The sequence below is a fragment of the Mustela erminea genome, chromosome 6 (assembly GCF_009829155.1).
Source record: "Mustela erminea isolate mMusErm1 chromosome 6, mMusErm1.Pri, whole genome shotgun sequence".
Classification (NCBI taxonomy): Eukaryota; Metazoa; Chordata; class Mammalia; order Carnivora; family Mustelidae; genus Mustela; species Mustela erminea.
In genome coordinates this window covers 26,881,165-26,909,088 of record NC_045619.1, presented here as the reverse complement: position 1 = coordinate 26,909,088, position 27,924 = coordinate 26,881,165, and the positions used below count along the sequence as shown (strand labels likewise).

General features: G+C 42.0%; 1 long non-coding RNA gene across 9 annotated transcripts in view; it reads right to left on the bottom strand.

The window, feature by feature from the left end:
* LOC116593017 overlaps nucleotides 1-27,924 on the bottom strand; it is a 225,731-nt gene that overhangs the window by 135,002 nt on the left and 62,805 nt on the right. For all 9 annotated transcript variants that reach the window (XR_004286702.1, XR_004286696.1, XR_004286700.1 and 6 more), the window contains one exon: nucleotides 12,568-12,891. This is a non-coding gene — a long non-coding RNA (uncharacterized LOC116593017). The remainder of the gene's footprint in view (nucleotides 1-12,567; nucleotides 12,892-27,924) is intronic.

The window sequence follows — 27,924 nt, the reverse complement described above, 5'->3', positions numbered from 1 at the left end:
CTTAGTTTTGGTTAGGTCCTGGTCTCATGGGTTGTGGGATCAATCCCGGCAACAGGCTCCGAACTCAGCGGGGAGTCTGCCTGAAGAGCCTGAAGATTCTGTCTCTCCGTCCCTCCCCACCACTAGCTCGGGCTCTCTCCCGCACTCTCTCTCTCTCTCCCCACCCCCTCTCTCAAATAAATAAATAAATCTTAGGGAAAAAAAGTTTCCACTGGCTCTTAATCCCTCTTAAATAAAATTTCTGACCCTGGCCAACAAAACCCTACGCAACCTAACCCCTGCTCAGGTTTCACCAGCCCTGCCATGGGCTGAATTGTGTCCCCGCCAAATTTATAGGGTGAAGTCCTAAAACCCCAGTACCTCCGAATGTGACTGTTCAGGGAGATAGGGTATTTAAAGAAGTAATGAAGGTAAAATAGCGTGACACGAGTGGGCCCTAACCCGATGTGACTGGTGTCCTTTTAAGGAAAAGAAGGACTGGCACCGAGGAAAGACCATGTGAAGACACAGGGAGAAGGGAGCCATCGATAAGGCAATGAGAGAGCCCTGAGAAGAAACCAGCCCTGCCAACAATTTGATCTTGGCCTTCCAGCCTGTAGAACATTGAGAAAACAAATCCCTATTACTTAAGACACCCAGGCTGTGGTTCTTTGTTACAGCAGCCCTACCTAACCAACTCAGGCCCACCCGCTGCACTCCTCCTCTGCGCTTCCCCCAGCCTTGGCTTCTTTCTGTTTCTTTCAAGATGCCTGACTGGCTCCCACTGTGGGTTCTTTGCACTAGCTATGCCCCCAACCTGATTCTTCCATGGCTCCTTTTTCCGTTTCAAGTCTCAACTTATCAACCTAAATATCACATCCTCAAAGGCTAGATAACCTAGAGTAGTTCCTCCAATCTGACTTTCTTATCTTCTGTGCCTCCGTGTTAGCTCTGTTAGCTCCCAGAGGATGGATACTATGTCAGTCTTGTTCACCACATCATCTCCAAGTCTTAGAACAGAGCTTAGCATTTGGTGGGAAATTCAGAAAGTATTTATTGGATGAGTGAATGTTTGAGTGAATGCATAACAACTGACCATTTTTTTTAGGCACTAAAATCAATTAATTGGTATGAAAGGCCTGCCGCAAGGTAAAGATAACAGAATCAGTTGGGGCAAACTTAATTAAATTATTTAATTAATTAAACTGCATTGAATTAGGCAAATGAAAAATAACCAACCTATAGAATTCGATGTTTAAAATTTCATTCTGGGGCACCTGGGTGGCTCAGTGGGTTAAAGCCTCTGCCTTCGGCTCAGGTCATGATCCCAGGGTCCTGGGATCGAGCCCCACATCGGGCTCTCTGCTAGGCAGGGAGCCTGCTTCCCTTCCTCTCTCTCTGCCTCTCTCTCTGCCTACTTGTGATCTCTCTCTCCGTTAAATAAATAAATAAAATCTTAAAAAAAAAAATTTCATTCTAACTCTCTGCCATCTCGTCTTGACAATGGAGTCTCCATCTCTCAAAAATAAAGCCAAGACCAACCCTCCTGAAGACAGTTCGATCCAGAAAAAACAATCAGAAGAAAGGGTGCAGGAAGATGACTATTCACTGTGTTCCCTCTTGTTCCACTCACAACTTCTGCCAGTGCATATGTAACCTTTAGAAAGATATTTTGCAAAAGATAAAGTGAGTTGAGTAATTTCTTGCTTTAAGGGTATCAATGAAACTCTGCCCATTTCCCCTTCTGCCCCAAACACACACCCTCCTTCCTCCTTCTGCCCCTTTGGTCTTGCTGATAAGGCCAGGAGGACACCCCACCCGCTCCAATCTCTTCCACAAGCTCTCCTCTCAATTCAGAATCTCTAGTACATTCCTGTGGTAGGTGGATCACTTTGAATTATGACTGTTTCCTTAACCCATCTGCCTTAACCTAACCTTCATGACGGCAGAGACTTGGTCTTACTCAGTCTGTGATTACTCAGTAATCACACAATCTTCACCCCACGAAAGGGCTCCAGGGATACTGCTGACTGAGGAAGTGCACAGAGCACGGCTCTTTCCTCAAGACTGCCGTTGACCTGTCCAACTCCTTATTCCTTTTCTGTACTCCTCTGGGTTCTTATTATCTGCCCCTCGATAGCACTCGATATCCGACAGCGTATCCAGAAGGGCAAAAGAGAGCACTCAGCTCAATAAACACTTCATGAAGGGCCAAGGTTGAGATGTGTTCTACTTACCTGTCTTAATTCAAAAGGAAAAAAAATAAAATAAAATAACGTGGCAAAGCCTTATTAAGGCTTTTTAAAAAAATTGAGCTATAATTTACATATCATAAAATTCACTATTTAAAGATATATAATTCAGGTTTCTAGGATAATCATATTGTGCAGCCATCTTCGCTATATAATTTCAGAGTATTTCCAACACCCTAAAAAGAAGCTCACTGCCATTAACAATCACTCCTGGTTCTCCTCTCCCATTAGGCCCTGGCAACCACTAATCTACTTTTCATCTCCATGGATTTACCTGTTCTGGACGTTTCATACAAACAGAATCACACACCATGCAGCCTTTGTCTCTGACTTCTTTTACTTGACATAATGTTTTCAAGGTTCGTGTGTGTCGTAGCACGGGTCAATATATCATATTCCTTTTAACGGTGGAATAATATCCATTGTATGGGTACCACATTTCTCTTTTCCTCGGTTGATGGACATCTGGGTTGTTTCCTCTTTTGGGCTGTTATGAATAATGTTTCTATGAACATTCATGTGTAAGTTTTCGCATGAACGTATGTTTTCAACTATCTTAGATTATATATCTAGGAGTGGAATATTCTGGGTCATAAACACACATTATAGCTTTGTGTTTAACTTATTAAGGAATTGCCAAAGTATTTCTACAGCAACTGTACCATTTTACATTCTCACCAGCAATATATGAGGGCAAGGCACTTTCTCTAAGAGATTAGATAATCCCCAAAGGAAGGACACTGTCCTTAACAGACTGTTCAAGGTCAAAAGAGAGAGGAAAGAGATGTTTTATGAGAGAGGGAGATGTTTTATTAGGGGAATGAATGGTTCACAAACTCCTGCTGACTCACCGTCAGTCAATTTTACCATGGCCTTGCTTAATCCACATTGTGACTATGTGTTCAGTCTTAACATGAATAGCCTCGGGGTCTGTGGCATCACTTTCCAAACAGTATAGCACCTTGGAGACCTCTTTTAATATGTTTAAGTTTGCTTCCTATTCAGCAGGGAGAAATAGGTCTTCCTTTGCCCACTTAGCTTTATTCTGGAAATAAGCTTTTCAAAAAGCAGGAATATCAGCCTTGCTTTAAACCATCAAGCGGCCTGAATGGCTTCCATCCATTACTTCAGAATTTTTTAAATTTTAGGTTAAGGGAAATTTTATGTCTAAAGACTTTTGGAAGTTAAAAAGACATAAGGGGTTCTGTGTATGTATGTGCATGTGTGTGTGTGTGTGTGTGTGTGTGTGTGCCCATATGTATATGCATATGTATGCGTGTGTGGGGGGCACCCCAGAATGAGGGGCTCATACCGTCCATCAACAATCATCAACTAACAGAAGTCACCACCTACCCTGTGAATGGCAGCCAGAACCTACATCACAATGATAGCTATGAAGTTTCTGAGTCTCGTTGAAGGAAAGCAACAACCATTGTTCGTAAAAAGGATTCTCAATCTAAGGTTATATGTATGAAACTTAGGAATGGAGTAACAACAAATGGAAGTATTATATTTACAAGTGAACCTACACTGAGTTCACTAAAATTGTTTTTTTTTTTCCTTTCATCATAGATTCTCTATCACACCACTCAACTTCCCTAAAAGATTCAGCATAAATGCAAAACACAACAAAATCCCCTTTCCGTTCATAAAACTCTGGTCCTGAGTCCATGCCCTATATAAACACATATATGTTTGCCCCATGCCCTAGGGGACAATCTCCCAAGACTTTGAACCTGAAGAGAGCCCATTTCCAAGAAGAGGCCCTTCCGTCCATCCAACTCTGTCAGACCACGCAGCTCCTCTGCAAAGACAGGCAGCCGCAGCGTAGCGCTGATCTCAGCAGGTGCAATGGCACAGAGAGGGGGGAACAGAGATTGAGAGGAGGAGGGGAGCTCCCCGGAGCCAGGATGCTGAGATCGAAGATGAGGCCAGCTGTCAATCAGCCATCACTCGACAGCCTGACCAGTGGTGCTTTCCTTCCTGAGGCTGTGGGGAAGTGTTCTGAGTGGTGTTCTAGGATAACTCCCTTCTGGATGCCAACAAAGGCAGAGGCATCCTGTGATAACCTCTGAAATACAGAGAAAGGAAAACCAGAAGAGGAGAGTAGCATGGTCGTGGACCCTCCCCATCATATCTCCGAGGCTCCATTTCTCCAGCTCTAAAGCAGAGGTGGGTGAGAGTGACCTCTGAGAGAGTGCATGTAGGACTATTGCTGTTAAATGAATGAAAAGCTCATTAACTCCAAGTCAGTGGCTCTAAAATTGAGGGTCTATCAGCACTGCCTGGAGCACCTGTTGAAACACAGATTACTGGCCTTACTCCCAGACGTTCCAAGCTTTAGGTCCTGGGTAGTAAGGTCTGAGAATTTGCTATTCTAACTCCCCAGGCTCGGAATGCTGATGCAGCTGGTCAGGGACCCACACTGCGAGAACCACTGTGAGAACAGAGGATAAATGTCAGCAAGAGTAACAATGGGAGATCACGAGGCGGGTCCAGAATGAGCAGTAAAAAGAATCAATGATATTGTCCAGAATAAGCAAGAAAATAATAAAACATATATAAGTATAAAACATATAATGCTTGAGTTGACAGTACTAAACTGTTGCAGTTTCATCTTGAAAGTCAGAAAGATTAGGAATTAATCGGACAGACATTTCTGACCAACTTCTACCCTCCAACTTAATGGAAAGGGACTCTGAGGCTGGTCTCACTCACTGTCCTCCCAAAGGGAGAGGAATCTGAAGACAACTTCTCTCCAGTCTCTGTCTGAAGGTAGCAACCTTGAACTTAACCACTTCCAGATGTCAGAGGGAGAAGCTTCTCAAGGCAGAGGGTGCCCTGGAGCCCATCTCCTCCTCTTCCATGTCTTTGACCTTCTTGCATGGGTAGCTAAGAAGCTGGGCTGAGTACAAAGTGACTTTCCCTGCAAAGCTGACACAGAGCCTGCTCACAAGTTCCTGAAAACCTCCACAAACTGCTTAATGAATGCAATATGTGTACGTGGAATACAGCACATCCTGTGTGAGAAGTGATACTTCTCTGCTGGTGGTGAACCTTCTTTTGACCCGGAGATCACTGAATGGCTACTGTCAGGTGACATTTATATGGGGAACATGTGACGTATGATGCCTTTTTGCTTAGCGACCCATATAGGAACCAAATGGAATGCAGACTAGAAATCAACATCAAATGGTTCAAAAAAATTCCACTTAAAGAATGATGATTTGGGGAAGTGAAAGAATTCTCCCTAGATTGGTTTACTGTGAAGCAGAAGGGAAGAGCATTTTAACTGGTTTGAAATGACAGCTGATGAAATGACATGGAAGGTGATGAAACATCATCCCCTGACCAATGGTTCTGATCCGGTTCAGTGCCTCCTCCTCTCTCTTGCTACCCTCCCATTTTACCCACTAAAAGAGCTTCTCATATGAGAGGCTAAGAAAATCAACCAATATAAAGTCCAGTTTGAAAGTGAGTGCTACATCATGATCAAAAACTTTTGCACAGCAAAGGAAACAGTCAACAAAACCAAAAGACAACTGACAGAATGGGAGAAGATATTTGCAAATGACAGATCAGATAAAGGGCTAGTATCCAAAATCCATAAAGAATATATCAAACTCAACACCCAAAGAACAAATAATCCAATCAAGAAATGGGCAGAAGACATGAACAGACATTTCTGTGAAGAAGACATCCAGATGGCCAACAGACACATGAAAAAGTGCTCAACATCTCTCGGCTTCAGGGAAATACAAATCAAAACCACAGTGAGATACCACCTCACACCAGTCAAAATGGCTAAAATTAACAAGTCAGGAAATGACAGATGTTGGCGAGAATGAGGAGAAAGGGGAACCCTCCTATACTGTTGGTGGGAATGCAAGCTGGTGCAGCCACTCTGGAAAACAGCATGGCTGTCCCTCAAAAAGTTGAAAATAGAGCTACCCTATGACTCAGTAATCACACTACTGAATATTTACCCTAAAGATACAAATATAGTGGTCCAAAGGGACACATGCACCCAAATGTTTATAGCAGCAATGTCCACAATAGCCAAACTATGGAAAGAGCCCAGATGTCCATTGGCAGATGAATGGATAAAGAAGATGTGGTACACACACACACACACACACACACACACACACACACACACAGGAATACTATGCAGCCATCAAAAGAAACAAAATCTTGCCATTTGCAATGATGTGGATGGAACGAGAGGGTATTATGCTGAGTGAAATAAGTCAATCAGAGAAAGACGATTATCATATGATCTCACTGATATGAGGAATTTGAGAGTCAGGGCAGGGTTTATGGAGGGTAGGGAAGGAAAAAATGAAACAAGATGGGATCGGGAGGGAGACAAACCATAGGAGACGCTTAATCTCATGAAACGGGTGGGGGGTTAGGGATAGGGTGGCTGGGTTATGGACATTGGGGAGGGTATATGAATTGTGCAAGACTGGTAATTCACAGACCTGTACCCTTGGGGCAAATAATATATCATATGTTAATTTTTTAAAAGTGAGTGTTAAAAACTTATCCATAATTAAACTAAGCAATTGCCTCCTGAAAATTAATTGGGACAAACTCTGAGCATATAAGTTATAAATTCCATAAAGTTATAAAGTTAAAAATTTATAGTCGTAAAAACTCCAGTGTCCTATTTTTCTATGTCCTTCCATTCATTTCATCTCAAACGTCTGCCTCTCTCTCTCTCCCCCTTCCCCTCTTTCTCTATGACTCTCCCCCCTTCTCTGTCTCTTACCCATATTTCTTATTTAATTGTCTGCAAGAAAGGAAAGGAAGGATCTTGGGTTAGTCATTCACACTTTAGTGTGAATTAAAGTCAGTGAGTCAACTCTCACAGAAATGAGGATTTCAAGCCATAGCTCTAATGTGGAATGGCTGTTTTTGAACTCCTTTAAGGATATTTCATGGAACAGCTAAATTCAAGGAATATGAGAGGAACTGCTCAAGTCTGCCTATGCATAAAGGCAGCCTTGAGTCCAGTTTTGAGAAATAAGAGTCTTCAGCTGCCACTCCAAATTGAAAGTGAATTCCAGTTAATTTACTGACACTGAGTGAGACTTATTTGTCCTTTGGGGATAGGTTGGTTTTAAAACCTTCCTTTCTCTGGGCTTCAGAAACATCTATTTCTGATGGCCCGGTCAGCCTGGTAGGGTCTATTCTCACTCGACACCTGGTCTCTCCGCAATAGAAGCCCCTTCCCCCAGCAAGTTTTATTTTAGAAGAACAACAAGAGCTGCTTGGGCCAAATGTGGCTGCAAATCTTTCAACAAATGTTCTGCTCTAGTAAGCACGACCCTCTGAGCAGAAAGTTGATAGCGGTCCTGACATATGGCTGGTCCCCTGGAGTCTCTCACTCCTCCCTCAGCCGGAAGAACTTCAAAACTCTGAGCCAGTGGAAAATCCAGTCTGTTCCAAGCAAGAGAGACAAGTGTGCTCCCAAAATGAATACTGGCATTTGGAAATACCCTAGGGTATTATCAATATAATCTTTCTGAGGTGTGAGTATGTGTCAGAGAGAAGGAGAGGGAGAGCGTGTACGTGTGTGTATGTGTGTGCCACGTGCACATGCGTGTGTGAGGACAGTAAGGGGCGTGAGCACAGGCTCAAAGCCAACAAGTGTCAGTGTCAAGAACATGCGGTCAGCATGGAAAAGAATGTCCACTATGTGCCCAAGACTAAACTCAGAATTTTCTACCTCTTCTTTCCTAAAGAAGTGGGGGAAAGGGAATTAGAGAAGGAGGAAAATGAGAGAAAGAAAGAGAGAGAAGCAGAGACAAGATGGAGAAAGAGAGATGAGTGGGAATGAGGACGGAAAGGAACAGGAAGTGCAGAGCCTCACTGACGTAGAACAAAAGGCCGGGACTGAGAGAGACAGAATAAAGAACTGCTGATCAGTCACAGCGCCCACCATCAGTTACAAGCAATTCATTTCTGCCTTTATTATGTTTTGCCCCCTATCAGCTTTCCTATCCGAATGGCTCAACCCTCCCAGAATGCTATGCCAAGCCTTATCCGCCATCCACATGGCATCCTGTTACCTGCCAAAGAGGTGGGTGTGTTCTGGTGGGTCTCACCCCCTTTTGTGTCTCTGGACCTGCTGCCCAGTCTCTGGGGCTGAGGAATAGAATGAAGTGAGGTGAATTGACCTACAAGAGCCCCTATGACCCTCACTGCTCTTTAACCAACTGAGCAGACCAGCCAGAAGAGGCAACATGGCACCCCCACAGGAGCACTTAGCCCTTTATACGCCATGGCTCCTGCTGACAGGCTGGTCAAGCCTACAGACACCTTCTCAGAATCATGTTTTAAATACATAAAACTATATGGGGCACCTGGGTGGCTCCGTGGGTTAAAGCCTCTGCCTTCAGCTCAGGTCATGATCTCAGGGTCCTGGGAACGAGCCCCGCATCAGACTCTCTGTTCGGTGGGGAGCCTGCTTCCCCCACCCCCACCCCCCGCCTGCCTCTCTGCCTACTTGTGATCTCTCTCTCTGTGTCAAATAAATAAATAAAATAAAATCCTTAAATACATAAAACCATAAAAGGGAACAACTACATTGCTATGGTTATCAAATATTTAAATAGTATGTCATGGCCCTATTTGTACTCCTACATCAATGTTTTAAGTACTGAGATCTGATGAAGGGTCAAATGACTACCCTACCGTCATTTCAAAGAGCAACAGGAGGTGTTTTGAGATGTCTGCAACAGCTATCGGGTGATATGAAAAGATCTGTGATTTCTATGGTGACAAAGTCACAATGTGGACATCACTGCAGTCAGCTGGCCTGCCTTCCCACTAGAAGGAAAAGCAAGATTCTAAGGAAAGGTTAGGTAAAACAGAGAGGTCTTTTTTCCCCCGTTCAAATGCATAAATTGGAAGGAAAGAAATAAAGGAGTTGCTGATGATAATGATAACAGGAACCATAATAGCAAAGCAACATCTGCTACAGGCGCACCAGCAAACATGGCTGCCACCTGTGGAGACCCTTCTCTGTGCCAGGCTCTGGGCTAAGTGCTTTCTGCTCTGCGTATCATTTCCCTTCATCCTCACTCTGTGGAAGGCGTCATTTTGCCCACCCTATAGATGAGGAAACTGCGGCTTAGGGATTCTCAGGAACTTGTCCAGGATCGCAATGATGAGCAGTTGAGCCAAGAATGGACGTCAGACTGTGGCTGTCTGTCAGCAGAGCCCACGTTCACCGAGTCTCCTGGAAAGAGAAGACCACTGCAGCAGGGAGAGAGAGCCCGAGCTGAAGGCCCAGAGCACTGTTTCCTTTTCCTCATCCGCACACACATTCCACTGGTGTGAAACGGGAAGATACATGTCAGAGAGGGTAAGAGCCTATAGATCATCAACACCATCAAAAATCTTCTCAGAAACACTAAAAAGGAGGAGCTATGCAGGAGGACTGAATCTATCAGATAGTCAGGCAGCACAATGTCGCTATAATTAATACAGCGTGGTAATGGCACATGAATAGACAGACAGGTCACTTGACCCGGGTGGACCTTACTCTCCCTGCAGCCACAAACGTGATTCACAAGCAGGTACTACCCTTGACTGAATCACACACTCTGGTTTCTCAAGAAGACTCTGCCAGCTTTGAGGGAGGAAGAACAACCAATTTTTCACTGTGGTGTTCAGACAGGATCTGTTTCTGTTTAGGTCATCAGATAAGACTTGCACACCAATCAGTAAGTCACAAGACCAAACAAAGCTTAATTTAATGTAACCCAGGACCGCAGTGGCCTTCTTCGTGGTCACATCACATAGATGACTCAAACCGGATTTATTTTCAAATAAAATCTCTCTGCCTTTGTCACACATATTACTGCTAAGCCATGTCACACCCTGAAAATGTGCCATTGCTGTTCTGGATGCAAATACAGTTCCTCTCCTTTATCCCCGTTACATTTAATTCACGGTCATGGCATATCATACAAAGCCTTGACTATTTTTATACTTTTTTGTTGCTATTAATGAGCATATTAATGTGAGATAATCAAGAAACTATACCACCTGCAGAACTTACCTTCCTCTTTTTTAAAAAATCAGATGGGCATTGGCCTATCTTGTCTATCATCTTCTCTCCCATAAACACAACTTGTCATGATTCCCTCAACTCTGCAGTGTAATTTCTTTAGGCAGCAAAATGGACTAGTTTGAACATCTGTAATGTCACTCATCTTAAATGTCACCATTTCCTTTTTTTTTTTTTTTTTTTAAAGATTTTATTTATTTATTTGACAGAGAGAAATCACAAGTACACTGAGAGGCAGGCAGAGAGAGAGAGAGAGAGAAGGAAGCAGGCTCCCTGCTGAGCAGAGAGCCCGACGCGGGACTCGATCCCAGGACCCTGAGATCATGACCTGAGCCGAAGGCAGCGGCCCAACCCACTGAGCCACCCAGGCGCCCCTCACCATTTCCTTTTTATCAAAGCTTGCTCGGTACTCTTCAGCTCAAGGATCATTCTATTTTGTATTTTGTATGTGGGAGGCTGACTATGTTCTAGGCACTGAAAAGTTACAAACAAATCTGCACCCTGACTTTCAGGAAGCTTTCAGCTTATTGGAGAAAACCAATGCGCAAACAGATAAATTACAATACAATGTAGCAATTGGGAGTCAAAATATCTTATATGATAGAGAGACTCTATTGACTCATGTAAACAAAAGGTCTGGAGGTTAGACAGGCTTCAGGCATGGCTTGATTAGGGATCTACCAGTGGTTTGCTGGAAAGTATGTAACAACTGACTCTCTGGAGAACAAAGCCTTGATCTGTAGTGTTCGCCCATTTCCATGTTGTCAGTACTCCCGCCACGCCTATTTCAGGCCACCAGCATATGGTCACTGAACACAGACTAGAAAGAGATGTGCATAGTCATCTGCAGTCTGACACAGGCTCTCTCCAGCACACTGTTGCCACCTTCATTTTGCCACAAGTTTCTTAATTTTCCATTCCATATGCCAGTTTTGCCCTCAGGAGCCAACTAGCAACTATACACTCTCTTGCCGGTGTCTAATGGAGGAGAACAAGCTTCTCTTTCCTTAACCATCAAGAACTTTCTGACCTTCCTGGAAATAATCACTGCACCCAAAAAATGTTACTCGCAACCGGCTTGGCCTTGGAAATGTGTTTAAATAAGGAACACTATCTGCCTCCCAAGGCTCTTCACTTCACCCACCAAGTGTTCCTTGTTGGATAGAACTGTCACCAAAACCACATAAGACAAAAATATAGCTTGTTTCTGTTAGTCCATTTTAGTGGCTACACCAACCAGATTTCCCTTTCAGGACGGACGCTGTCATCCCGTACTGCTAGGAGTGATCACTGGTGATGGTTCATAAGTGAGTTCCTCTGCAGGCATTGCCCTAGCCGAAAGGAGCTGTCTGCCCCTTTTGGGAAGAAACTGCCTCTAATAGCTGGTCAGTGAGTGGGTACAAAAGCCTGGCCCTGCCTCAATTCAGACCTCTCAGACCTCTCAGAAGGGACATCCCAGCTCCAGAGCACCCCTAGAGGATCAGAGGTAGCCTTTGTTGCAAACATACAACAGGTCAACCTCTCCCACTGCTCCACTGGATTTCCCTCTCTCTGTTACATGCTGCCTGTGCCCCTTCCCCACTAACTCTTCTGCATCCAAATCTCAGTGTCTATTTCCAGGGAATACCAGCTCCAGTGCCCATCTCATAACCAGTCACTGGGGTACTCTTGACAAATCAGGAGTCATCACTAAAGCCTGTCCCTCTATGGGGGAGGGTTTGAATGGATCCTAAGGAATACCACCAGCACTGTCTACTACACAATACAACATCCTGAGTGATATAAAAGACACACAGACAATATCGCGATCCAACAAAGGCTGTACTGTAGGTGCTAAGAAAAAAGAATGCAGCCCCCAGCACCCACAAATAATCACAGCTGGACCCTAATAGTAACACAAGCTGGTCTGACACTCATAACCAGGCCATTTTGTTCTCCTGCTGCGCAGAAACAGTCTTTAAGGACTCCAATCTCAGATAAACTTACTTTGAACCACGATAAAATGCAACAAAACAAGCTCACTGCATAAGTTTGTCTATGCAAAGACAAAATCAAGGTCCCCCCACAAAATCCAATCATAGAATTGTCCTTGCTCTCTGGCGGTTTCCCATCTAAGAGCAGATTCTTGATTTCTTAGGCCCTCCCCAAATCAACCAAGCAAAGCCCAAATCTTATAATACGTTCTCCATAACGTTCTGTTATGGAGATGCCCCATGGAGTATGTTTCCCTCTGACAATGAAAAACAGACCCACCTTGTTTCACTGCTGGCATGTTCCTGGTGGTCTTGGCTGAAGGGAAGGGACAGCACTCAATAAGCACGTGTGGGTGAATGAGTGTAGAGATGACAGAGCTAATCCTCTTTCAGGGGATGCTTCACAGAGGAGGTGACCTTGGAGTTGGTTTTTGAAGGATGACTGGGCTTTGCCAAGCAACCAGAATCAGAAAATCCTTTCCAGGCAAAGGAAGTGGCATGTGCAAAGGTCGGTAGCACAAAAATGAGGATGATGAATCCGTGTGTGGCGGGTTTGGGGAGGAGCTAGGATCAAATGTGCAGGTCCTTGTATGTCCACTTGATCCTGTTGACAAAGAGGATAGAGAAGTTGGAGGTAAAGAGCTCTAAATTTGAAATGTGCCTAAAAGGAGAATTACCTGAGTAGACATAAGCAATTTTTTTCCCCTAGGTTTTCCCCCTGCCTCCATTTTTTTTTTTTTTTAAATATGGAGTGGGGTGGGGAGGGAGGGTAAGACACTTGCCTTTGTTGAATCAAAACTGCATATTCTGAGTTCTCCTAATTTCCTTAATTTTAAATTTAAGGCACATGACTGGCAACCTCAAGCCCTCTATTCCCTAATTATCATGAATTCTGAGATCTGAAAGCTGGGGCCAACAGTGTTAAGTCCTGGTATGAACCCAAAAGCCCAAGAACAAGGGGCACAGATGTCTGAGGGCAGAAGAAGATGCTTCACCTCAAGCAAAGAGCAAATTTGCCCTTCTTCTGCCCTTTTGCTCTCAGTGGACCCTGAATGGATTGGATGACGCTTACTTGCATAGGATAAGGAGATCTTCATTCAGTCTCCTGATTCAAAGGCTAATCTCTTCCAGAGACATCCTCAAAGACACACCCAGAAATAACATTTTGTCAGCTATCTGGATACCCTGTAGCCCAGTCAAGTGGGCATGTAAAATTAGTCATCACACCTTGCAGATGGGTCATGAGAGCACAGTACTGTGTAAGTGTTTGTTAATTATGGGTCTTTTGAAAATGACATAGCTGGTAAATTGAAGCAGACTGAAATGCCTACAGTCTTATAAGCCCTCCTTAGTGCCACCCTGGACCACAATTAGAGAAAATTTTGTGTCTATTTGGGAAATTCATGTTTTCATATTTTTACTACACGTGTATCAATAAGCCACGTAAGGTAGGTATTCTTCTGTACTTTCAGATATAAGTAGCATCACGGTGCGTGTCATTTCATGATGTGCTTTTTCCACTCAATACTATGTCTTGGGATCCAGACTTTCTGTTAATATATGTAAAACTCATAGAACTATGCCAGTAAACATGTATTAACCATGATTTTCCTAACTGTTTTAAAGATTGATTGATTGATTGATTGACTTACGAGAGTGAGCAGAGACAGCACATAAGGGGGGGTTACGGAGTGGCGGGGGGAGGAAGAGGGAGAAGCAGACTTTCTGCTGCCAAGGAGCCAGATGAGGGCCCCGGGATCATCACCTTAGCTAAAGGCAGACACTTAACTGGCTAAGCCACCCAGGCACCCCTATTTTACTAATTATTAATATGTGGATTTAGATCATTCCTTGTAATCACTTTATAGTAACTGAACATTAATTATACTATATTTTGTTTATTTCCAATTTTTTGCCACTATAAAGAATACCCCATGGAATATGCTTCATCATATTCATACACACACAAGTTTGTACTTAATGAAAAGTGGGTTGTAAGGAGAATGCATTTTAAATTTTGCTAGCTATTGTCAAATTGCTCCCCAAAATGTCTGTAACCATTAGTTCTTATAATCAATGTATGAGAATCCCTACTTTTCTAGATCTTTGCCTAACACTGTGTCAAATTTTTCAATCTGTCCACTAATATAGTTTTAGTTCCTGTTCGCTAATAAGTGAGATAGGACTTTTTTCCTATGTTTATTGGCCATTTTCTGGGGTCAAGGAACCCCTTTGAGACTCTCCTTTAGAAAAATGCACATGAGTACTCACACCACACTTTGTACACATATGAAGGGGCTTCATAGAGCCCCTAATGACCATCCACAGACTCCTCAGAGCAGAGACTCTCAAACTGTTAGTGGATGTAAGAACCACGTGGGAAGCTTGTTCAAGCGCAGAATCCCACGACCCATTTTTGCACACCCAGACTCAGGGTGTCTGGGTAGAGTCCAAAGAGTTGTTACAGATGACAATTTTAAGAAAGACAGTTGTAAGGGTTCCTGGATTCCCTGGAAGAAAGCCTATCTGTGCTTTCCAAAATGTCCCCTTTTCCTATAGCTATGAAACAAAGGATAGAGTCACTAAATTTAATATACAAAAGCTGTAACTTGCCTTCAAACTGACACTGTTGCTACTTTCAAATCTGGAGCTACTACTGTCAGCACAGCCTGTGCCTCTCATCGAGTTGGCTGGGAGGGTGGGTGAAATGATGAAGAAATGGGGTTACGTGTGATGCAAAGAAAGACACGAGCAAAGGAGAAATTTTAGGAAATGCTAAGCTATGCAGACAAGGGTACATAAAAAGCATCTCCCTACTAAATATGAACAGCTTGTGTTTGGAATGTCTTGTATTACTAATTTTAATACACAAGCAAGCTCATTTTTTATCTGTTAGATACTTTTTAAAATTTATTTTTGTTGTTGTTGTTAGATACTTTAAAGATTCTCTTATGAAAAGAAGGAAACGAAGTGTTCCCTCCCAGATCTAAATTCACATATGTGACTATTATAAGATGAAGAAAATTGATTGCCTCAGCTGCAAATATGTTTTCTGTTTAAAAACCTAGTACTCAGGAAGCCATGAACCAAAGAGCTTGCAGAACATTTTGAGAGCAGTTGAGCATCCTTTTGGTATGACGATGATGTTACACGATACATTTCTCCCCTCTCTTTTTCAAGCCAGCAGGTTTCAAGAGAGAATTAATCCTTGTTTTTAACCAAGTCACACGCAAATGCACTTCTCTCTGAGCTGTTCAAAGGCCAGCATCCTCTTGAACCTTCCATCTAATTCGGTTCTGTAAATGATGCCAGGAACAAGAACCAGGATCCGGTTCTAGGACTTTAGAATGACTCACTGGTTAACTTTGTCCAGGACCAACAGCAAAATGACTCAGTTGCTCTGTCTATGAAAGTGAGGCAGTGATGCTGGCTGCCTGCCTCCCACAAAGGGATGAAGGAAGGCCAGGTTTGGGGCGGGGGCATTATATGGGTGGGGAAGAGGAGGGTGCTAAAGAAGAACTGGAAGACCGTGGAGGGGGCACACCTGGCCCAGAACTGAAAGAAATCTGGGAGTAGGGTGTTCTATAAACAACGGGGAAAAATCAAATGAAGTCAACTCCCATCCGTTGTCCTTCTGGAGACTAGCTTTCTACTTTCATAGGTAATTCATTGGGTTCAGAAAGCCCAGGCTTTCAGAAATTTTCTGATACCCATTATCTTGTTCATTTGGCCATACATTATTTCTCATACTATTAGATTTTCCAATCTAGACTGTATGTTCATTAAACATGGGAAATATGATTGATATATAGGTATACATATATGTATACCCAAGGTTAAATGCCTGGAACTCTCAATATAAATACTGTGTGTATTTAGCGAATGAATTCTCACACAGCGAATAAAATAAAACATACACACATACAAACACACACACCAGCATTTTCCCCCCAGGATTCAAGCCAGGCGAAAGAACAAGTTTGGGGTTGGGGGGGATGTGCTGGGAAGACATTTCTACTTACATATTCATTCCTGCCTGTATTATTTATGATATAGACACATCTTCAGTAATGGAGACCAAGTAACCATGACTTAAACAGAATTTATTCTCTCTCATATAATGTGGCTGCTCCATAGAGTCCAAACTCGAGTTCCTTCCACCTTTCTTAGGGTGTTATTCTCATCTGCATGATCCAGGTAGCTCACCACAACATCCACATCCTGGCTGAGTAGGAAAAGAAAGGAAAGCACATCTTTCCTTGCAAGACCACCACTCCTCACAGCCCTTTGGCTAGAACTCAGTCACATGACCACATGCCTAGCTGCATGGGAGCTTGGGAAATGTAGTCCATATTCTGACAAGCCAAAGGTCCAACTAAAAATCACTGTCCTCTAACAAAAAAAAAAAAAAAAGTGGGGGGGATGAATATTGAGGCAATTAGCCATCTCTGTCACACTGTCCAGCATCAAAAAAAAACAAAAGTAAAAAAGACGTGGATTTCCCAAATTGCTGGAAAAAAGCCCCAGTGGACTCAGAAGTAGCTGGCACTAGCTGCTATCATGAGTGTCCCAATCTACCTGCGGTCATTCCAGCTGTTCCTTCAGGGAAAAAGATCATTCTCAACTTTCCATACTTGCCTTTTAAAAGCCTGCACTTTGTTGTATTAATCTCTGATACTCTCAAACTTTCTTTCCTATGTCAAATTTGGGTTTTCATACTACAGATAAAATTTCATGTTTTTTGACCACTAGGGCAGGAAAAGCCCACTTTGATTACTGTGTATACAAGACTAGAAAATTAATGCATTTGGTGTGAAATCAGGGATCTGCCTGCCTTCAGCTTGGAAAATAAGAACAAAAAGCCAGTGAGCATGCCCAGAGTGGTCATGATCAGATAACCTTCTAGTCATAAAAATTAAAGTAACCGTATAATAGTTAAAATCTAGGGACTCCCTTCTACTTGCAGATGGGATGCTGTATGACTCAGGAATTGCTTAATAAAGCCAAATAGATTTTCAAATAAGAAAAAATAGTTAAAATCTACTGAGGACTTATTTTCTGCCAAGTGCTTTATCTGCATTATCTTACTTTGAATGCTAAAATTAAAAATAAGTTGAGGAGGGTGGTACTTTTACTATCTTCATTCAGCTGAGGAAACTGGGCTTAAGAGAGTTAAGTAACTTGCCCATGCTACCCAGCTACCAAGTGACAGAGCCTGGACTTGAACTCCAGAATCTAACACTAGTATTAATATCTTTAACCACTGAGCATACTGCTATGCTGGGGGAATAGAAAACTGTGAGTAGTGTCCCATGCAACCTTCCTGCCAACATTACAGGCATAGCTATAGACCCTGTCAATCACTCTCTCTGCAAGTATGGGGTGGGCGACCTAAGCAAGAAAACAGAAGTTCCAACCTTTAGTATTTAAGAAGTTGTCTTAGAAAATCAAAGCCTCCATAAAGCCTTTGTACAATGAAAAAATTCAGAAAAACTTTAAATATATTAAAATAGTTCTACATTTGATAATTTTCTTCTGTCATTATTAGTATCCACAAAGTCTAAGGCTATTCCAAATGTGAGACCGACAAACTACTCTTTTGTAGCATTTGCTGCTATTGTAACTTACCATGTAATAATTTAAGTCTACCTCATTGGTGGAGAGTGGACTCCAGGAAGATACGTCCCTGGTTTTATTCCCAAATTCAGAACAGAATGGGTGTCCAATAGTTATTTATTGAGTAAATCAACCTTTTCCTTCAAAATATCCCTTTAGCATTATTTGCAACCTATTAGAAATAGTTAATATAAATATTATAATTATATTATCAGATGTTGCTGTGCTTCAAAATTTGATACTAAGAACTTGCGCTATAAAAAGTTTTGCTTAATCCATGTTAACTTATCACAGGAATTTAATATCCCCCTGACTTGTGCGTGTCTGTGTTCCCTGTGGACTTTCATTTCTATTAATAAGTTTGTTTACTGGACTACTTTTTGCCCCCAACATTTTGTGTGGTTGGTTTTAAATTTGACACCAGTGGATACGAAGGAGTCAAGTCATTAAGATCTCAAACTGCTTCAGAACACGGTAATTAAGCTCTAAGAAGAATGACCCCAGGACCCATCTGCCCTTAATAAATCGATTATTGAAAAGAAATTCCTTCTCCTAGTTATATTGGTTTCTCCCAGAAATTTCAGGTGAAAATTGCTGAATTCGTTTTGCCCTGGAATTCTTATTCTTCATCACCTAGGCAGACAAGATTCCTACTAAATTTACACAGATACTGAAAACTGAAAGGACTTGACTTCCTGGGGGGGGTTTTAGTGGTTGCCCTCTCAAATGCATGTTTGTTTTATTGCTTCCTTTTTTGAACAAGCCCTCTCTCCACATCTAGCTCCTACTCCAGATTTTCAGCTGCAGGATTATAAAGAACTGAGGGTTTCCCAGGTAAAAACTGTCCATGGGTTTAAATATATCATGTGGGCCCTTAGTCTCTGAAAAAATAAAAGCACCAGGGTCCGTGAGGTTAAATCGAGGGCTCCTCAGGAAACATTCACCAGAAGAAAACATGCAGACTGGCTTGCTTGTTTTCTTCCAGATGCTTCCCCCCCTCCCCCAATTTTTATTTTGAAAGTTATCAAGGCTTTAGAAAAGTTGAAAGAACAGTTTAATGAATAGCTATGAATATCTTGTATAGGTTAAACAGTTATTGGCATTGTCCATGTTCCAAATGCTCCAAAGAACATTTTCTTTCTCTTTATACATCTATACAGTTATGGATATAGATGTACACATTTATATATTTTTTACAGGAACCATGTGAAAGTAAGTTGCAGAAATGATAATACCTCACCCCTAAATATTTACATTGTATTGCCTAAAAAAAACAAGAATACTCTCCTACATAGCCACAATACCATTGTCATACCCAAGAAATGTATCGTAAATTCAATAATATTATATAATACACAGTCCACAATCACATTTCCCTAGTCGTCCCATACATAATATGCTTTATTGTTGGGCTTTTTACTTCTTCTTCCTTTTTTTTTTTTTTGATGGGCAGGGCTCCCCATATTCATTCAAGGTTCACACTTTGCATTTAGTTATCATGTATATTTAGTCTCTTTTAATCTAAATGTACATACCTCCAGCCCTGACCTTTTTGTTTTGCTTTGTCTTCCAAGTTTTTTGAAGAGTCCAGGGTAGTTGTCTTGTGGAACATACCATATTGTAAATTAATCCGATTGTTTCCTTGTGAATCAATTCCGCATAAGCGATTTTTGCAAGTATAATACTTTCTAATGCTGTTCCCATGAACTTTGAACAAACTCCAACACAAGGATTTTTATCAAGGGCTGAACGATCAGATTCAAAAGATTAAGGGGGAAAAAAATAAGATTTAACATATACTGCTTTGAACGGAGGGTGAGATGTCCAAAGCAAGATGAAAAATGGGGCATCCAAAATTTGTGTCCAAGGTTAGTACTAACTTATGTGTTTGAAAAGGGCCCTTGTCATGTGAAATCTAACAACCTTTGTGAAATTATCAGGACTCAGATTGGGGTAGAGTCAGCCTCTGCCCTTGCAAAGTGGATAATGACTCATTTGGTGCAATTTCAGGAAGGCAGAAGGCCACTCTGTCCCATTCAGCTACACTACCTCTATTGTGTTAGCAGTGATTCCCATCTACTATTATTAATCATCAAGCCCTTTAGTGAATAGCTACTACATGTCAGGCCTTGTACTTAGTGTTTTACTGATCTCTATCTCCCATGTTATAGATGGGAAACTGAGGCTTAGTGATAAAACTTCAGCAAGAGTCAAAGCAGTATATTTGAGATTTGAATCAAAATCTGTCTCACTAATTAAAGCCCCATAATCTCATGTTCTACCTGGTGCTCCTCTCTTCCCCAATCTTACCTCATTTACCAGATAGCTTTGTCTTCTTTCTCTAGCCCATACACTGCACTAAGCAACCAACAGCAGCATTTTATGCCAATAGGTCCTTCTAGATATTAAACTATTATTGTTTTTGCCATGTCTACTTTGTGCTAGGCTTCTTGTTGAATGCTTTTCATACATTTCCTCTCACCAAGAACCACATAAAGAAAGTATATATGATCACCATGATCACTCAACTAGTAAATAGTAGAGTGGAGACCTAAACCAGATCTGGCTAGAGGCCCAAGCTCCCAACCAAGATACTTTTCTGCCTGGCTGTAGGAATAACATGGCCACCATGAACAATACAATGGCACAGAGACTTGCAAATAGTCATAAAGGCCAAAACACTGATTCATTAAGCTCTGAACTCCTCTGCCCTCATACTTTCAGGAGCACAACTCCAAAAGTGCCTCCCAGAACATTCCCCTAAATGGGCCATGAGCTCACCTGCTCCTGGGAGCAAATCACTACACAAGACTCCTCCCCGACAGAAAAAAATATTACTCCTCCTACATCCAGCAAAGGCCAGGAGCCAAGATACTACTAGCAGGAAGAACCTACACATTCTACCTCTATTTGAATTTCCTCCTACACAAACACATCAAGATGATTTGGTCTAATAAAAAAAGATGTTTCCCAGCAGCTATAGAGAGCAAATGTCCCAAACTAAAACTCAGAACACAGTCTGACTACAATTGCTATGCCTTTAGCAAGGATATCCCAAGAAACGAATGAACAAATAAAACATCAGCTTAGCCAAAAGCATCCAACCTGTTCTTCAGTGCTTTTACTGGGCAGAAAGTCCAGAATGTGAGGCTGGGGTCACTTCCCAAGGTGCATATACTGGTCTTTGCGTATCCTTGTGCAAAGGACCACTGTGCCTCACCCAAGATGCACCTCTCTACCATGGCTGATGGGACCTAGAAGGACATCGAGGAAAGGAGAGTGAGGCAGGGAAGGGAGGAAAACCACTACAGGGGTGCATTATAGAGCTGGCTTCTGCTTGGGATCAAGCATGACCGGTTGCTCCCTCTCCCAGGACCATCTTCTGACAGGCCACATGAGTGAATGCATTTAGGACTGGCTCCAGAGAGAGGAAGAGGGAAGAAGTTATCCACTGACTCCCATTCCCCCTTGGCCAAAGGTTTTCTCCATGAGGTGTTGATTCCTCCTCACTTCCCAGTTGCTTTACACAGGCACTGGGCAGGTCGGCATCAGCAGGGAATCCCCAGCGTGGAAGATGAGAGACACCTGGAAAACAGGCCTTTGTCAGGGTGCACCAGTACAAAAGTCAGTGGGAGCCCAAGCACAAAAGAGACAAAACAAATAAGCAGAGGCTCATGGGTCCGGTGAGTCTGAGAGCACCTGAAGTGGCTCCTAAGAGGACACCCCTGTCCTCTCAGCACAATGTCAGGCTTCCCACTGGACGTTTCCATGGGAGTGTCTGATGTGAACCATCCCGTGGCCAAGAGAAGTTTTCCTCCTTCCGCACTCCAACAGGCTCCTCCTTCATCTTCCCTTTTTTGGCCAACAGCATCTTCATCCAACCGGTTGCCAGGCTAAAATTCAAAGAGTTACCATTGGAGCTTCTCATTTCCTCGCCACACTGCCAGTACAGTATGTCCTGTTGGCTCTAGCTACAAAACATATCTGGTCCCATTCCCAATCCAGTCCCTTCTCTGTGTCCACACTATAACCAGCCTAACCCATCTGCCACCAGATACCAGGTGGGCTCTTCTAGACTAACCGGCTGGTCCTCCTGCCCTTAACCTCTCCACAATGCAATCTCCATACAGCTAGAGCCAGACGGAGCCTTTTTTTTTTTTTTAAATATTGCATTATTTAAAAAAAAAAAAACAAGCAAACAAACTTCAAACCTATACAAAGTAGAAATAATAGTAAATCATGCCCCAGTTCAACAAGTATCCAATCACAGCCAATACTGTTTCATCTAACCTCTAATTTTAAGGAAAATCTCAGATATCATATCATTTGATACATAATGATACAGTTTTACCTACGTTTGCATCCTTCAAAATATGGGCGCCTGGGTGGCTCAGTGGGTTAAGCCTCTGCCTTCAGCTCAGGTCATGATCCCAGGGTCCTGGGATTGAGTCCCGCATCAGGCTCTCTGCTCAGCAAGGAGCCTGCTTCCTCCTCTCTCTCTCTGCCTGCCTCTCTGCCTACTTGTGATATCCTTTGTCAAATAAAAAATTAAATAAAATATTTTAAAAAATAGGAACTTATATTTTTTAAAGATTTTATTTATTTATTTGACAGACAGAGATCACAAGTAGTCAGAGAGGAAGGCAGAGAGAGAGGAGGAAGCAGACTCCCTGAGCAGAGAGCCCGATGCGGGGCTTGATTCCAGCACCCTGGGATCATGACCTGAGCCGAAGGCAGAGGCTTAACCCACTGAGCCACCCAGGCGCCCCCAAAATAGGAACTTTAAAAGAAATAACTATATCCAGGGAAAGATCAATAAAAATTGCAAACAATTTTTTTTTAAGATTTTATTTATTTATTTGACAGAGAGAGATCACAAGTAGGCAGAGAGAGAGGAGGAAGCAGGCTCCCTGCTGAGCGGCAAGCCCGATGCGGGACTCGATCCCAGGACCCTGAGATCATGACCTGAGCCGAAGGCAGCGGCTTAACCCACTGAGCCACCCAGGCGCCCCTGCAAACAATTGTTTTAAGAACCCTAACTACATAACATTATAAGGCGCTCTTTATAAAGGTAAAGCAGATCACGTCCCTTCCTTGCTGAAAACCTTCCAGTGGCTTCCCATCATGCTTTGTATAAACAAAGCCAAACTCTTTATTAATGTCCAGAAGATTCGACCTTACATGACCTCTGCCTATGTGTCTGGTCCCAACCCAGCCAGGCTCTCTCTGTCCACTGCATGCCAACCACATTGGCCTTCTTTGTGTTCTGCAAATGCCCCATGTCCGTTCCTCCCCAAGAGCCCTTAGTTGATCTCTCTGCCTAGAAGGCTCATCCCTGTCATCTTCCTATGCTTGGTTCCTTCTTGTCATTGAGGTCTCAGCTTACATAGAACACCTCTTGTCACCAGTCTCAAGTAGCCATGCAGTCATTACCACATTACCCTCTTCTAATTCTCTCCATAGTCCTATTTCCGGTGTGCCCTGGTCAGGTTTACACTTATTGTCAAGTGTGACTATTAATAGAAACTTGCTGGCTCTCAAATGTGGGCAACAGATTTTATGGTCACCTTATTTACAAGAATCTCATTTTTGTTTGACTATTGTCTATCTCCTCCTACAAGGATATGTGTGTGGTCTTTAGCATACATTCTCTGTGCCTCTGAGCTCTCATCTGACTATTTCTCCACTGTATCCACAGTGCTTGGCACTGGAAAGTCTTGAGGAAGGAAGGAGAGAAGGAACAGAGTGAGGGTATAGGAGGGTGGGAGGGAAATCTCAGGCTCCAACTTTCCAGTTCCTGGTTCAAATCATTCTTTGTATTCTGTCCTTGGCTTCCATAATCTTCTATGAATGTTCCTATTTTGCTTAACATAGATAGAACAGATTTCTGTGACTTAACAGCCAAGTAACTCCTGAGAGTGGTTAATTTCTTTCAAGAAATTACTCCTTTTCACCTTTCTAATATATTTTCTTCCAGTCAATTGTTCTGTTTAATTTTAGAAAAACTATTATAGGAGCTATAGGTATGGATAGAATGATTATATCTCCCCCTCAAAGTTTATATGTTGAAATCCTGACCCCCAGTACAATGGTATTAGGAGGCAGAGCCTTTGGGAGGTGAGTAGGTCATGAGAGTGGATCCTTCATGCATAGGATTAGTCCTGTATAAAAGGGACCCAGAGAGTTCTCTTGTCCCCCTGCTGTGTGAGGACACAAGAAGAAGACAGCTGTCTATGAACTAGGCAGAGAACTCTGACCAAAAACCTAATCTGCCAGCACTGTGATCTTGGACTTCCCAGCCCCCAGAACTGTAAGAAATAAATGTCTGTTGTTATAAGCCACCCAGTCTATGGTATTCTGTTATGGCAGACAGAACTGACTAAGATCGCCTTCCTTCTCAAACAAGGAAAATCCACAAAACTATTTTCCTTAACCATAAGCCATTGAGAAGTTTGGAATTGCAAACAAGCGGTCTAAACAAAATGAATCATTTCTACTCCACAAACTACCATAAATATCAGTGACATTGGCAATAAAACTTCAGATCCTGATTATGCATAGGCCCATTTTTACAAAAACATTTCAGTAAAAAAGATAGTACATCGTCAAAACAGCAATAAATCCTTGAAATAAGACCCAGGCTTTTTTTCACTCAAGCTGGTATAAAGCCTATGTATGCCATTGCTTTCAGTTCACCCCCTTTCAGAAAATTCAAGCTTTAAATAATCACTGTAAAATTAAAGCCATTCTGTAAGGAAAAGAATGGTAGGAGCCTTCGTTCTGACAGAACAATATAAAAATCAAGCCTTGGTCTTGTGTTTTGTTTTGTTTTCTAATAGAAATGGTGGGGGCTAGGAATTGTCTTGAACTTCAGATGATAACTAATGATAAAAATGTTGGTTTCCAGCATACAATATTAAGAAAAGTTTAATAAACTCACTTCCCAAGTAATAGTAGCTGTTTTTGAATAAAGAATGAGGTTACTAACCCTTGGAGGGGACGACAAAGTTCTACTGAAGAAATGTGCCTCGGACCACCTCCCCTTCAACCTCAGATCTACTTTCTTTTCCTGACAAAATAGGAAAAATGAGTTTTAGCAACAAAAAAAAACACAGAGGGCCTCACTACTGGCACATACCACACCCTCCAACAGTGAGCCCACTCTCAAGAGAGGTAAGTGCCTTTTCTGTAGGAAAGGTGCTACAAGTTCACTCATTTCCTGAAAATTTACTGCCCTGATCCGTGACTTGGGTGTACAGTGGTGAATAAAAGAGGCAAAACCCCTGCCTTCTGGAGCTCGCAGTCTTATGGTACCCTCAGAACTAACATTGCTCTAGCACCAGCCTATGCCATTTCCCTACAGAGGCAGCATGACATACTCTGGTGTCCATCAGAAAGCCTGGATTCAAATCCTGACTTTACAACTTAGGAGCTCTGTGATCTCAGGCAAGGTACTTAATTTCCCTATGCCTCAGTTTCCTCATAGCTTTGCTGGGAGGATTAAACTACTATAGCAGTTGGGGTACCTGGGTGGCTCAGTGGTTAAGTGTCTGCCTTCAGCTCAGGTCATGATCCCAGCCTCCTGGAATCAAGCCCCACATCAGGCTCCCTACTTGGCAGGAAGCCTGCTTCACCCTCTCCCACTTTCCCTGCTTGTTCCCTCTCTCACTGTCTTTCTCTCTGTCAAATAAATAAATAAAATATTTTTTTTAAAAAAACCTACTATAGCAGTTAACAGCATAATGCAATTAGATGAGTATCTGACACAGAATAAGCTATAGAAGAGAGTGTTCCATTTCTATTATTATCCCTGCAAAGGGTGGGATTCATTTGGAAAACTTAATCAATGAATGTTATGCACCCAAACATCCCTGACCAGTTTCCTGGTAGCCAGACCCTTTTTCCTCCAGACAGGAATTAGGAAGTTTCTTATCTGAAAAAAAAGTGAATGGCTCCAGAAAAAAAGACCTCCATAGAATGGCATTTGGAAGTTTCCCAGCATTTGAGCCAACTCTCTGCCAATCACCCTAAAACAACTACCATCAGGCAGTAAGCCCCACCCAGGTCAGAAGCATTCCCCACTCTGTGTTAATAACAGGGAGACCTTTAAAAATAGAGAGATGCCAAGAAAAACAAACCGATAATGGCATCTCAGAGTAAATAAAGAAAAGATAGGAAACTGAAAAGAACTCTAATCTTCGGAAAGACTAAGGAAGATAATTGCATCCATAAAACAGCATCAAAATGCTATGAAAAAAAAAAAAGAACAGAGAACAAGAGTTCTTACAAAATTAAAAATAGAATCGCTAAAATTGAAAATTCAATAGAACCGTTGGAAAATTATGTATATGTATACATATAATATGTATATATATATATATATATATGTATATACATATATATATATATATACATATTTTTTAAGACTTTAGTTATTTACCTGGCAGAGAGAGGGAGAGAGAGCAAGAGAGCACAAGCAGGGGAAGAGATTCATGGGTACACGAACATTGGACTTGAAATGAAACAGATTGGGTTTTCCAGGCTCAGGGATGACGCTTCCAGTGAGGTAAGAGTCACATGTGTCAGAACACTTGTTGGCTTACAATCTGGTTGTCACCTTCAGCCAAAATGGTGACATCAGGTTTTTTTAATGGTTTTTGTCATTGTTAGCCTGAGAACATGCTGTGTAAAATGACAATGATTACTATTAAATTAAGGATGATAATTAAGTACCCACACACCAAAATGTAAAATAAAAAAGATGGCTAGCACAAGAGAAAAGATAAAATATATAAAATATCAATCCAGGTCAAATATCTGATGGGAGTTCCAGAAAGAAAAAGCAGAGAGCATAAAATTACTGAAAAAAAGAACTAAAGAAATTCTCCCAGAGCTCAAAGAACATGAACTTCCAGGTTGAGAGAAATTAACACAAAAGAAAAAAGCTAGACAAAAAAAAACAGCATCATGAAATTCCAAAACACCGGACATAAAAGAGAAGAAATATAATCCTTACCTCAAACCAGACACCAAAATTGATGCCAAGTAGATTATAGATTTAAGTATGTAAGTCAAAACTTGAAATCTTTTAGAAAAGAATATAGCATATCTTTAGATATGGAGAAGATAGAGAAGCACTTTTTAAATAAGTGTCTAAGTTTATAACTTATGAAGAAAAAAGGTGACACGTTTGCATAAAGTAAATATAAAACTTCTACTTCATCAGATGAGACTATGTCAAAGACTGCCTAGGTGTTCACTTATCCTTCTGTCTCTTCCTACACACAGTCAGACTTCATTTCTTAGCCTCACCAACAGCAAGATGTAGCCACGTGTTATAGATGTGGACACCAAAAAGAGTAAATTTTACTGTATGCAAATAAAAAGAAACGCATAAAAGCTCAAAAAAAAAAAAGATGTAGCCATGTGACTGTATACTGGCCAGTGAAATGCATTCATTTAGGACAAGATACCCTCCATCACTTTAACTATATCTGGCTTATAGTATTTTCATATTTTCAGCATCTCTGAGGGTTCAAGACATATATTTAAGAAGCATTGGCTTTGGACTCAGCACGAAGACAGGTAGAGCAGACAGAGTGTACTGCTTTGTGGTTAAGGACATCCCTCTAGAGCCTCTCAGCTCTGCCAGCTACTAGCCTTGTGACCTTGGGCAAGCTACATCACTTTTCTGTGGCTTATTTCCTTCATTCATAAAATGCGGGGCATAACAAGGACAGGGCCTACCACATGTAAGCATTGTAAAGTTTCAATAATATTTAGTAAGCTTTCAAATATCTTCTATTAGATCTTTTTTTTTTTTTTTTTTTTTTTTTGAGAGAAAGAGAGTTTGGGCATGTGATCCTGAATGGCAGAGGGGCAGAGGGAGAAGGAGAGAGAATCTTAAACAAGGTGCACACTTAGCATGATGTCTTACACGGGGCTTGATCTCATGATCCTGAGGTCATGACCTGAGCTGAAAACCAAGAGTTGGACGCTTAACCGACTGAGCCACCCAGGT